Here is a 13,090-nt window from a genome sequence, read left to right on the forward strand (position 1 = left end):
TACCTGGTTGATCCTGCCAGTAGCATATGCTTGTCTCAAAGATTAAGCCATGCAGGTCTAAGTACACGTGGCCGGTACAGTGAAACTGCGAATGGCTCATTAAATCAGTTATGGTTCCTTTGATCGCTCATCCGTTACTTGGATAACTGTGGCAATTCTAGAGCTAATACATGCAAACGAGCGCTGACCCTCCGGGTATGCGTGCATTTATCAGACCCAAAACCCATGCCGCTTTGGTGACTCTAGATAACCTCTAGCCGATCGCTGGCCCTCCGTGGCGGCGACGTCTCATTCGAATGTCTGCCCTATCAACTTTCGATGGTACTTTATGTGCCTACCATGGTGACCACGGGTAACGGGGAATCAGGGTTCGATTCCGGAGAGGGAGCCTGAGAAACGGCTACCACATCCAAGGAAGGCAGCAGGCGCGCAAATTACCCACTCCCGACTCGGGGAGGTAGTGACGAAAAATAACAATACAGGACTCTTTCGAGGCCCTGTAATTGGAATGAGTACACTTTAAATCCTTTAACGAGGATCCATTGGAGGGCAAGTCTGGTGCCAGCAGCAGCGGTAATTCCAGCTCCAATAGTGTATCTTAAACAGAAAGCAGTCCTTTATTTGGATGATTGCAGGGGTTAAACAAGGAACCCTAAGCAAACTAAAAAACACTAAGAAACAAATACTACGAAGTTCTATGACTATGGTGGGGATAACAGACGACCCGACAATGACATTCAGAAAACAGAGGACTTAAATACACACATGAGGTGATCAGGGGAAGTGGAGACACATGAGGAAACAGCTGACTAGGATAAACATACTGATGCACAGGCAAGAGTAAAACTAACCACATGAACACAGAACACAAGACCCTTTTCAAAATAAAACAGGAAACATGCAGACTTAGACACGACAACACAACTTAACAGGCCTAACACGCATGACAGACTAGACAAGGAACCAAACATAACCACACAGACATGACACATGAACCAGGGAAACTTAGTACAGGGGAGATGACATAACTAAGAAACAGGACTACACAGTAATCTAGAAATTAACTAGGTGCACTAAGCTAAGGCACAAAATAAATACAAAAGATACATAAACTCAAACACTGGGTCGCTTGACCCAGGACCATGACACCATTGTAACCATATCACGGGAAACCCAACGATGTTCACATGAACATGCTTTTCAGCATCTCTTTATTGACCACTTTTCACAAATGGTTGCTGTACACATATAGCTTTCCAGCTCACAGCCCAACACATACCAACACAACAGCAGACAGAGCACAGACTATAAGCTGACAAGGCGTGATTGCGGATGCCACTCAGGTGCGTCCGCCTCCCCTGCACCAGGACCGCAGACCACGCCCTGCCACACAGATTAACCGGGTAAAATAAATATTTATGCAGATATTTTGCAAATATTTTTTTTCATTGTTTAATGACATCGTTTTAACCCACTCCTGTGTAAGCACACAGGAGTGGGTTCAGGGAGGAGCTGGACATGAGTGCGCATAATCATAACACCCAGGAACTTCAGTTAACTGTGACTTTAGTTTTAAAGAGCTAACAGTTTCACAACAAAAATAACAATCAGAGCCCTTTACAAAATTGAATGAAAATGAAACACATTGTCCTTAATCATTTGAATTGTCCCTTTGAAGGTATTTTGTTAGGTTGCAACCTTATATTTTAGTTTGTTCCTCAGAGTTTTATAGAGTTGAGGGTCAGTCAAGTCAAAGCACAGATCAGGTGAGGGAATGATCTGTAATGATCTGTCAGTCAGCAACTCACAAGTCTAGTGAAGTTTCACGCTTGGTGTATTTATAGTCTAGGGGGTTGGCAACCCTGGGCACGCGATCCACAGTTGGCACACGAAGGGTTAACTGATGGCATGACCATAGCTGGACTGGCCATCGGGCATACTGGGCATTTGCCCAGTGGGCCGATGGTGATTTTTCGTTTTTATGAATTTTATTTTTTTTGTAACGGTATAAACAATGAAAGCTCTTGGATTGGCCAGATGCTGGCCGATGTATAAAAATAACCCAGTTGTTTGGTGGTGGCTATGGCAGAGCTGCCACAAGAGGCCAGGTGGATGAGGGAAAGGTGAGGCAGGAGGAGGAGAGGAGGAGAGACAAGGAGGAGAGACCAGGAGGAGAGGCGGCTGAGTGTCAGGTGAACTGAACTTCAGGTAAGAAGTTATGACCTGCAGTCTACCTGGGTCAGATATAAACCGAGTTTAGGTGTAGTTTATTTTCATTGTGCTGACTTTTTACAGTCAGTTATAATAACTCGTACTGCGAACTAGCTAGCATGACAGAGTTTCTACAGCTGGGTGGGTGCTATGACGTTACTGATAGTGAACTTTATTTTATTCATAAGGTTACCCATATGGAAAAGAAATAGTAAAAACTTATATGTGATTACTCATGAAAGTGGCCACTTCCATGAGTAAATCATATAAGGCTTACATGATTTACTCATGAAAGTGGCCACTTTCTCATTACTTTCATACATTGTTTTAGTAAGTATCCAAAACATACAAGTTTCATTATGTAATTTTTCAAGGGATCTTATATCCGTTTTCACTCTTATATGCTTTTCATACAAGTTTCACACAAGACAGATACAAGCTTTATAAGATTTATACAGTGGGGCAAAAAAGTATTTAGTCAGCCACCGATTGTGCAAGTTCCCCCACCTAAAATGATGACAGAGGTCAGTAATTTGCACCAGAGGTACACTTCAACTGTGAGTAACAGAATGTGAAAAAAAAAATCCATGAATCCACATGGTAGGATTTGTAAAGAATTTATTCTTAAATCAGGGTGGAAAATAAGTATTTGGTCAATAACAAAAATACAACTCAATACTTTGTAACATAACCTTTGTTGGCAATAACAGAGGTCAAACATTTACTATAGGTCTTTACCAGGTTTGCACACACAGTAGCTGGTATTTTGGCCCATTCCTCCATGCAGATCTTCTCGAGAGCAGTGATGTTTTGGGGCTGTCGCCGAGCAACACGGACTTTCAACTCCCGCCACAGATTTTCTATGGGGTTGAGGTCTGGAGACTGGCTAGGCCACTCCAGGACTTTCAAATGCTTCTTACGGAGCCACTCCTTTGTTGCCCGGGCGGTGTGTTTTGGATCATTGTCATGTTGGAAGACCCAGCCTCGTTTCATCTTCAAAGTTCTCACTGATGGAAGGAGGTTTTGGCTCAAAATCTCACGATACATGGCCCCATTCATTCTGTCCTTAACACGGATCAGTCGTCCTGTCCCCTTGGCAGAAAAACAGCCCCATAGCATGATGTTTCCACCCCCATGCTTCACAGTAGGTATGGTGTTCTTGGGATGCAACTCCGTATTCTTCTTCCTCCAAACACGACGAGTTGAGTTTATACCAAAAAGTTCTACTTTGGTTTCATCTGACCACATGACATTCTCCCAATCCTCTGCTGTATCATCCATGTGCTCTCTGGCAAACTTCAGACGGGCCTGGACATGCACTGGCTTCAGCAGCGGAACACATCTGGCACTGCGGGATTTGATTCCCTGCCATTGTAGTGTGTTACTGATGGTGACCTTTGTTACTTTGGTCCCAGCTCTCTGCAGGTCATTCACCAGGTCCCCCCGTGTGGTTCTGGGATCTTTGCTCACCGTTCTCATGATCATTTTGACCCCACGGGATGAGATCTTGCGTGGAGCCCCAGATCGAGGGAGATTATCAGTGGTCTTGTATGTCTTCCATTTTCTGATGATTGCTCCCACAGTTGATTTTTCACACCAAGCTGCTTGCCTATTGTAGATTCACTCTTCCCAGTCTGGTGCAGGTCTACAATACTTTTCCTGGTGTCCTTCGAAAGCTCTTTGGTCTTGGCCATGGCGGAGTTTGGAGTCTGACTGTTTGAGGCTGTGGACAGGTGTCTTTTATACAGATGATGAGTTCAAACAGGTGCCATTCATACAGGTAACGAGTGGGGGACAGAAAAGCTTCTTACAGAAGACGTTACAGGTCTGTGAGAGCCAGAGATTTTCCTTGTTTGAGGTGACCAAATACTTATTTTCCACCCTAATTTACGAATAAATTCTTTACAAATCCTACCATGTGAATTCATGGATTTTTTTTTCACATTCTCTCTCTCACAGTTGAAGTGTACCTCTGGTGCAAATTACTGACCTCTGTCATCATTTTAAGTGGGGGAACTTGCACAATCGGTGGCTGACTAAATACTTTTTTGTCCCACTGTATATATCTTTTCCATATGGGTAGTTAGTAGAGTTGCCAACCACCTTTTAAAAAACGGAATCGTCCCATATTCAGAGAAAATATTACATGTTTCGTGTTGACGTGAAAAGGAGCTCAGTTTGTCCCGTACTTCAGCTAGAATGAAAAAAGACACAAAGCTGGAGTTATTCTGTGTCTTTACGCTGTCAGCTGCCTCTTCTTCTCTCATTCAATCATGAAACTGATCAATGATCAGCTGATCGGTATTTCTGACGCAAGTCCCGTCTCTCGTTTGTTTATCTAATATATATATATATTTTAGGGGTGCAACGATACACAAAATTCACGGTTCGGTTCGATACTTTGGTGGCACGGTTCAATATTTTTTCGATACAAGAAAATGTTCATGCCTTTTTAATTTGTCATTTATTAAAATTATAAATATATATTTTAACTCAAAAGTACAGTTTTTAAATTTAATGTTGCTGAAACAACAAAATAATAAAAAAAATAAATCTATCTGATCGAAAAATCACTCATCTTTGGAAAAGAGAGTTTATTACAGAGAAATGGCTCTTTCCAAAATGAAAGCTATACTATACGCTTCTTCTGGGGTATATTCTCAGCAGCATATTAAACATATCAGGTCCCCATAAGGAGAATCATGTGCTAATGGCTGTCTAAATGACTCGGATAAAGTTTGTAGCATTCGTGCTTGTTGTTTTTGTCTGCTTCCACTTGTCTTTGCACTAGGATAATGTCGGCGTAAATGTGCAGTCATATTCGTTGTGTTCCCACTACTGCTGTCAGCGTTAATCTTGTTAAAATGACGTAAACACCATAACGTGGCAAATCTCCGTTAATGAGTTACCGTGGATCCCCCCGTGCGTGGGACTGGACAGCGTCAACACATTAACGAGCTAACTGCACTAATGCACTAGTTCCCACCAATGTAATTGAGCATTGCGTGGCACATCCGACATACTGTTTTACATTTGGCCATGACACGCTTACCATCAGGGTCATACTTCACATGAAAACCAAAATAGTTCCAAATGCCAGATCTAAATGAGGGTGGGGGAGGTTCAATTTCGGGTAGCGTTGAGGCAATTGCCATGTTGCAACGAGCTTAACTTCTGTCTCGCTAGCTTGCACTGCGCTCAGTGGATCTGCGCTTGACAGTGTAGCCTAGGCAGAGTAGTCGAACGCTGATCCACTGAGCTCTCAACACAGACAGCATCGTCAGAAGAAAAGTTGATGAAATAAATTTTGTATTGTTCGATACATATGCGTACCGAACCGAAAGCACTGTCTCGAACGGTTCAAAACCGATACATGCATTGTTGCACCCCTAATGCAACAATACATGTGTATATATATATATATATATATATAAACACCCAGGATCGCCTGGATCAACAAGGTCCGCGTCAGGTGTTGAGGAACCAGGGCACCCTGACGAAAAGTGGGCTACTGGAACAAGAAGGCATCGGTGGGCAAGAGACGAAAACAGGGCGTTGTTGGAATGCTACTACGCAAGTAACCCCGGCGGAAGGGGCTACATGAATAGGATATATATATATGTATATATATATATATATATATATATATACATATATATATATATATTTTTTTTTAATTAAATAGAATAAACAATAAAATAAAATATACAGAGGTTGGCAATTGGACATGTGCAAAACAAGTGGCATTTATATACAGTATGGAGTGCATAATGTTGAAGTTCTGGTAAGTGAAGGTGAGGTGTCTATGAAGTGTTCAGCAGTCTGATGGCCTGATGGAAAAAGCTGTCTCTCAGGCTCTCAGTCTCAACGATCCTTGAGGGCCGCGTACTCAAAGACCGCTAAGGCCGGAAGTGCGAGGCTTGTGAAATGGGACGGTCTAGCCTCCGTTGCGCTGCCCAGGTTGCCTAGCAACCATGATACTAACAGCTAGAAACGTTTCATACAGCTTTGTTTGACAGAAATGAAGGAGAAAATCATTTGTTCATTTGTTTGTTTGTTTCTACATGAGCTTTGATCATTCTTTGTAAGATTAAGCTCAGCTATTGAACGGCGTATATTTTAAAGTAAAGGCTTTAAAACCAAGTTAGTACAAACGTCACTAATGTCACATAACTTTGCCGACAAGTGGCCAACAGTAATGTTTTAATGTTCTTCGTTATTAAACATTTGCACATAAATAAGTGACATAATTTTCAGTACTTACTTAAAGTTTACTCTTCGGGCGCCCCTCATCCGCTGTTATTTTTTGGCAAAATTATCCACACCCACCGCCACGTCCTTAAAATTCAGGGAAATGAAGGACGCATTTGAGGGCCGCATTTTGAGCAGCCTTTGAATTGGGACAGCCTTCGTCATGTCGATGTGACGTAATCGGCCTTAAGGCTGCAGACCCTGAATTGGGATACAGCCTCAGTCTGCTGGTTCGGGACCGGATACTGCAGAACCCCCTTCCTGATGGAAGTAGTCTGAACTAGCGGTGGGCGGATCGATCGGCCTGGTGATATCAATTCTTTACTTTGAGTTCTGCTCATTTACAACGCTGTGCTTTCGGCAAAAACGAAACAACCAGGTTGCTGGACTCACCGCTCCTGTGTCAGCTGAGAGCAGGCACACTTTGCTCCCTCTCACCCACTCTTATGTTTCGGTGTTGCACTGACACGTCACGTGACTTAGACACTTTGGGGGTCGTTAAGTTGTTTACATATTAATTATATTTTTTTGAGGTTTTTTTGTTGTTGAGAATTTTAATTGTAATTTTTGTATTAGTTCATCAACAGTATTTGTTTTAATTTGTTTACTGGTTTGCGTGCACTTAAGATTAAAAAAAAAAGATCGCCACCACAGCAGACCCGATGGCATTTTCATGCTTCGCAGCATCATTTATTCTTACAATAATCACACGGTTGTTGTAACAGTACATTCAACGGCTTCAGCTCTCCTGCTGGCAGCCATACACATCACCACCACTGTTACGGCTGTGGCCATAAGAACACTGTGTGGGGTGTTTTGTTCTGTGTCTCTTTACTGTGCTTAGGACCTGTCACTACCCGATCCGTACCGGAAACCCGATCGGTACCCCGCATGCGCAAATCTTACATCACTTCCTCTGTTTGCCAACATTGCGACATTCATTATATTTGAATGATACGGTTAGCGCCCAGTTAGCTCCTAGCATTTCTCAGCAGCTCTGCCTCATTTTTGACTACCGGGACATTTAAACAATGAATAATCCGTATCCGCAACAAATTTTTGCTTTTCTCCTCAACAGAGAGCGTCCCCCGATTGAACAACAGTGCCGTAAAATAAGAAGAATGGTGCCTAATGACAGAGTTAATAATACAGACTTTATAATATGTCACGTGAAGATTCAGCAGCCAGATGAAGTGTTTACTGGCAATTGACAGTGATAGCGGACATCATCATCACTATTCCAACAATCCTCTCCACACAGACAAGCATAAACACACTCGATTATCACTAAATCAAATTTAACACACCTTAGAACACATATGCATCAACACTACAATGAGCGGGTGGAGGGAGGTTTGGAGTCTTCTCCCACCCCCATTCTCTGCGGCCTGCTGGAGCGGGAGGGCTAGTAGGAGGAGTTGGCCGTCCGACTGCGGTCTGGGGTGTGGGGCCTCCCTGCTGCTGCGGAGTCGGGGTGGTCTGCCTCTCCCCACCGCAGGGAAAAGGGTAACACCACCTGGGTCTGGGTGCAATTCCCCCCTCCAGGGGCAAGGGTACCTAGACCCGGTTTGTAGAGTACGCTTGGGGAGTGTGATTGTGTGTACAGCGTCTCTTTATGTCTGTCTCCACGTTGGTTGAGTATGGAGTGAGTGCATATGAGAGCATGAGGGTGGGAATGGATGTTTGTGTCTGTGTGTGCCTGTATGTCTGTGTCTATATGTCAGGTTGGGTATCAGACGCCACCTCTCTGGGGACACCTCAGGCCCTCCAAGGTTTGGAGGCCTATCTCCACCCACCACCACTTCCCCTGCCGGTGGCGGACTCCCTCAGGTGTCGGTGTGTTGGTGGTTCTTTGTGTCTGGGGGTGGGCGTCCGGGTACACACCGGCTCACTCCTTGGCGGCCGCTTGTCGGGGCCTGGGGCTTGCTCGGCCCCCTTTGGAGGTGGGGTGCCCCCGGCCTCTCGGCCTGGGGCTCGGTCACTCAGGCGCAGCTGGGGGCCGGCGGAGCTCACGGGCGCGTCACAGCAACTCCCCCTGACTTCTGCTCCGCAGCTGCTGGGCGAGCCCTCATCTGGGACTCTCCTCAGCTCTTACTGGAACAGTGGCGCGGCTGCCCCTCTGTTGGTCTTCCATGGTCTCTTGTGTTCTGGGGGCCTCTGGATGTCTGGAGTTTTGATCTCCTCCATACCCGCTTCACACCCTGGAGGACGGGGCTGTGGCCCCCCCACACTCCCTAGCAGATCATTACATGGAGAAACCTTTGGAATGCAAGCATGCTGATCCACACAGGTATGCACACATGGGTATTCACAGACGCGGACTAAAGCTTTCTTGGCTGCTGCCTCAAAGCACACTGTGCGCTGTCTATCTTGCGTGCTGCACAATATCGTTTATTATTTAGTAAATATTGATATCTATGACTAGCTAGTTTATTGTGATGGTGCTTTGTTTTCTCTATTATTATGTTGCTCTTTGTTGTTTGCTGTCTCCTCTGTTTGTTTTTTTTGTTTGTTTGTTTTTTTTCTCCATACAGGTGACCCAGGAGTTCTTTTTTTTCTTTTCTCTCTCTTCCCCCCCCCTTCTCACAGTCTCTTCTCCCCTTTGGTTTTCTTTCTTTCTCTCCCCCTCTTTCTCTCATTCATTCCCCCTGTCCTATTTATTAAAAAAAAAAAAAAATGACAAAGGATGAACTGAAGCTCTGCCATCACGTAATGTCGCATACTGCTGTTTCTGATGTCATTTAAAAAAAAAAAAAAAAAAAAATTTAACACACGTTTGTAATGACGCTAATTCAGTTTGCAATAGGGTTCATTCGCTCAGTCAGCAGGTGGCGGTATCCTCGTACACTGTGGAGTACACTGCCATTAAATGAACAGAAGAAGATGAAAACCCCTGCACATGCGTGGTACGGATCGGGTAGACCCGATTTGTACAGTCCGACTTTGCACATGCGCAGTTAGGATCGGGAGTCCCGATCTTTCGCTATCTTTTTTTTTTGTTTGTTTTTGTCTACATTATATTAAATGTTTCATTATCGGAAACATTTTAAGAGATACTTGTTATTCTTAACATCTTAACAGATACTATGACCTGTAACTATCGTAAAATGCTTCGACCGGAAGTAGACACCTCTCGTGCATGCGGGGTACCGATCGGGTTTCCGGTACGGATCGGATAGTGACAGGACTCTTTGCAGGTCCCTCCCCTAATGAAGAGTAGTGAGCAGCTGATTGGACCGTGGAACACGTGACCGTGTTCAAAAAGCCGCTCTGACAGCTCCCACCGGAGAGAGAGAGAGAGGAGCGAGTGAGCGAGCAGTTTGACAGCTGACTTAGTGCTTAGGCACCCTTAAGCTGAAGCGAAAGGGGCGAGCCGCCTTTTTCTTTGGAAGAGTTTTCTCCTGTTTTCCGGGTTAGGGAGCGAGGGTTAGTACTGTCATTTGTTTGTTCTGTGTCTTTCTTAGGGTTTAGTTAGTTTTCTCTGGTGGGACTTAGTTGGTTTTGTTTATTATTTTCGCCTGGGTTCATCCTGGAGCTATGCCTCATTACCTTCAATAAAATCACCTTTTTTACTCAACAACTGGTTTTGGATGTTTGGCTTGGGAACCATGTATTTGTCTCTCTCTCCTCCAACCTTATGTGCGTCTCTACACGCCTAGACTCGAGGTGTAACATAAATGGGGGCTCGTCTCTTTTAGTTCGTGTGATTGGTTCGTTTCCTTTTTGCATTTGCGGTGGGGGGGAAACGTCGTGGAGGGTGTGGGAAGACAGAGAGTTTCATTCGTCTATGCGGTAGGCGCGAGTTTTGCGGCTCTGGAGTGCGCGGATGCGGTTAGTTGTCTGCAGAGTTGTGTTTTTCTTTTTTGCTTTGCTCGTGATGTCGTTTGACATGGATGATTTTGCGCAACAGCCCCGGTTAGCTCCTTTTCGACTAATGTCCCGGTAGTCGAAAAGGAGGCAGAGCTGCACAAAAGCAGTGGTGCATAAAAGCAGATTTGTTAGTAGTGTCTAATTTATTCAATGTGGATGTTCCCTTGCATTCTAAGAAGGCGGAAATTAAGCAATGTTTGATAGAGAAACTAGTGGACAGGGGAGTGTTTGGCAGGCAGAAAACTTCGCCGAGTGGGTCTGGGAGTTTGGAGACGGCAGTGGGGGCGGAAGCTGCTGCGGCCGTCCCGAAACCATCCAAGGGGTGGATGACGTCGGGGGTGAAAGCTCCCGTCGCTGTTCAACCTCCTAAATTTGACCCGACTGGCCAGGTTGCGGCGGGTTTGGTGACGGAAGATCTCAAGCTTGCCCTTCACTTGAAGGAGGTGGAGCTGGAGGCTAAGGCTAAGGAAGTCGAGCTCATGCATCTCCGCATACGAGCTATGGAGCTGGATCCTTCTCGAGCGAAAGACGCTGTTCCCGTCCCTGTAAGTACACTCCCCGACACTTCCATCGTAGACCAGTTTAACGCTAGCAAGCAGATTGTTTTGGTACCTCCTTTTAGGGAGGGAGAGGTTGATTCTTATTTCACTGCTTTTGAGCGCATCGCAACCACTTTAAAACAGCCAAAGGATGTCTGGAGTCTGTTGTTGCACTGCAACTTAGTAAGAAGAGCGCAGGAGGTTTGTGCAAGTTTTTCCATTGCTGACAGTCTGGATTATGAGATTGTCAAATCCACTATTTTGCGGGCTTATGAATTAGACCCCGGGGCGTATCGGCAAAAGTTTCGTGCCTGTAGCAAGTTTGACAGTCAACCTTATGTCCGTCTCTACACGCCTAGACTAGGGGCGTAACAACCACCAAACCTGCAGCAGCATCGCAGAACATGCCTCCCTCGCCCGCTTCACCTCACCCCGAGAGCAGGCGAGGGAATCGGCCCGGACCATCGGCGCCCCATGCCCCCGCCAGAGTATCCACTCCGCCCGCCAGAAGTGTCCACTCTGGCGGTCGCCCGCACCTCCAGCGGAAGCCCCGGAGCTGGCCTGATGGCCACCCATATGGGAAACAGCGGGGCGCAGCAGGCGTGGAAGTGAGCTGGGGCTCACGGGCAGCTGGGCAGACGGCCGGCACGCAGGACTATGCAGCCTGCGTGCGGAAGTGGACAGCACGCCGCCCTGTGGCAGAATCCCCGTGCACCTCGACCTCCGTCTCCAGCTTGGCAGGTCCTGCTGGCGCGCCAGCCTCCGGCTCACCCCGAGCCGCGCGCTGTCCACACGGTTGCTGTAACAGTAGCCTACATTCAATGGCTGCAGCCCTCCTGCTGCAACAACAACACCAAAAACAACAACAGCACAAGCAGCGCACAGTTTTAAGCCGGCGAGGCATCATTGTAGATGCAGTGAAGGTGAGTCCATCTCACCTGCAGCGGCATGGCAGACCACGAGATGCCACATTAATAAAACATTTTTTATTTAATTATAAATAAATTATTTCTCCTAATTATGTCCTGGGTTTTAACTAATTAATAATACCAAAGGAAACATCACAAAAAACACTTAAGGTTATGAAAATTAATTGCGATTTAGCAATTCAATTAGGCATCCGCCTTATTTATTGAAAAGTATCGGTATTGGTATCGGTGATACTGGCCCGAATTTACTTGGTATCAGATCGATACCAAAATATGCAGTATCGCACACCACTAGTATGAACAGTTTATGGCTGGGGTGACTGGATTCCTTGATCCTCCCCGCTTTCCTCAGGCACCACTTCCTGTAGATGTCCTGGAGGGAGGGAAGCTCATCTCCAATTATCCGTTCAGAACACTGCACTACTCTCTGGAGAGCTTTGCGTTTGTAAGCAGTGCTGTTGCCATACCAGGTGGTGATGCATCCAGTGAGGATGCTCTCAATGGCACAGCGATAGAAGGTCCTGAGGATGCGGGGGCTCATGCCGAATCTTTTCAGTCTCCTGAGAAAGAAGAGGTGCTGTTGCGATTTCTTCGCTGTCTTGTTTATGTGTCCTGACCACGTAAGATCCTCAGCCAGATGTACACTGAGTTTAATAAACTCAGCCGTCTGCTCTTTGCTATCTAAAATATAACAGGACACTGGCGTAAATTCTCAATCATCTCAGACTTCTGTTTAATCAGTTTTCCGTTTGATGTTTATTCAGCTGTACTCTCAGCCAAACCAATTTACTCAGGAACAAATAAAACACTGACAAAAGCCAAAAAAGAAAAATTTTAAGTTATCTAAGTGACTTATATATCATGTTTAACCTGAGTAGCGAAAAACCGCGGGGATCTGGAAACGATGTGCCGGGTGTCCAGTGTTCTCACCGGCTCTAGTGAGCCTCGACCTCCTGGTCAGCTTCAAACTGGTGGGTAACAGACGTCTACGAAACACTTTTGCAAATATGTGATCTCTTGATAAACCGAGCAGATATTTGAAATTTACACATCTACAGTCTCGCCTGAAAATATCTGGTGACCCAGAAAGAGTAGTATGAGGAATATTAAACTAAGTAGCTGCCGCCATTGCTGGAAACTGGAATTGGCTGGGCTGCACTATGAATTCTGGGATAGGTTGGGCCACGAAGGATACACCCGACCCATCCTACAAATTGGGGGAGATGAAAGACACATTTGTCATGTGCCATGTTTCTTTATATTTTCTGGCTCCTCCCTTTAGAATGTTAG

General features: G+C 45.5%; 1 pseudogene; it reads left to right on the forward strand.

Annotated features, from left to right (window-relative positions):
- Positions 1-632, forward strand: LOC146692681 (18S ribosomal RNA; annotated as a pseudogene; the record flags this gene model as incomplete).
- Positions 633-13,090: the final 12,458 nt, after the last annotated feature.

Source organism: Copadichromis virginalis, linkage group LG15, assembly GCF_057382275.1.
Source record: "Copadichromis virginalis isolate Kocher_CV1m ecotype Utaka linkage group LG15, C_Virginalis_male_GT1.1, whole genome shotgun sequence".
Lineage (NCBI taxonomy): Eukaryota > Metazoa > Chordata > Actinopteri > Cichliformes > Cichlidae > Copadichromis > Copadichromis virginalis.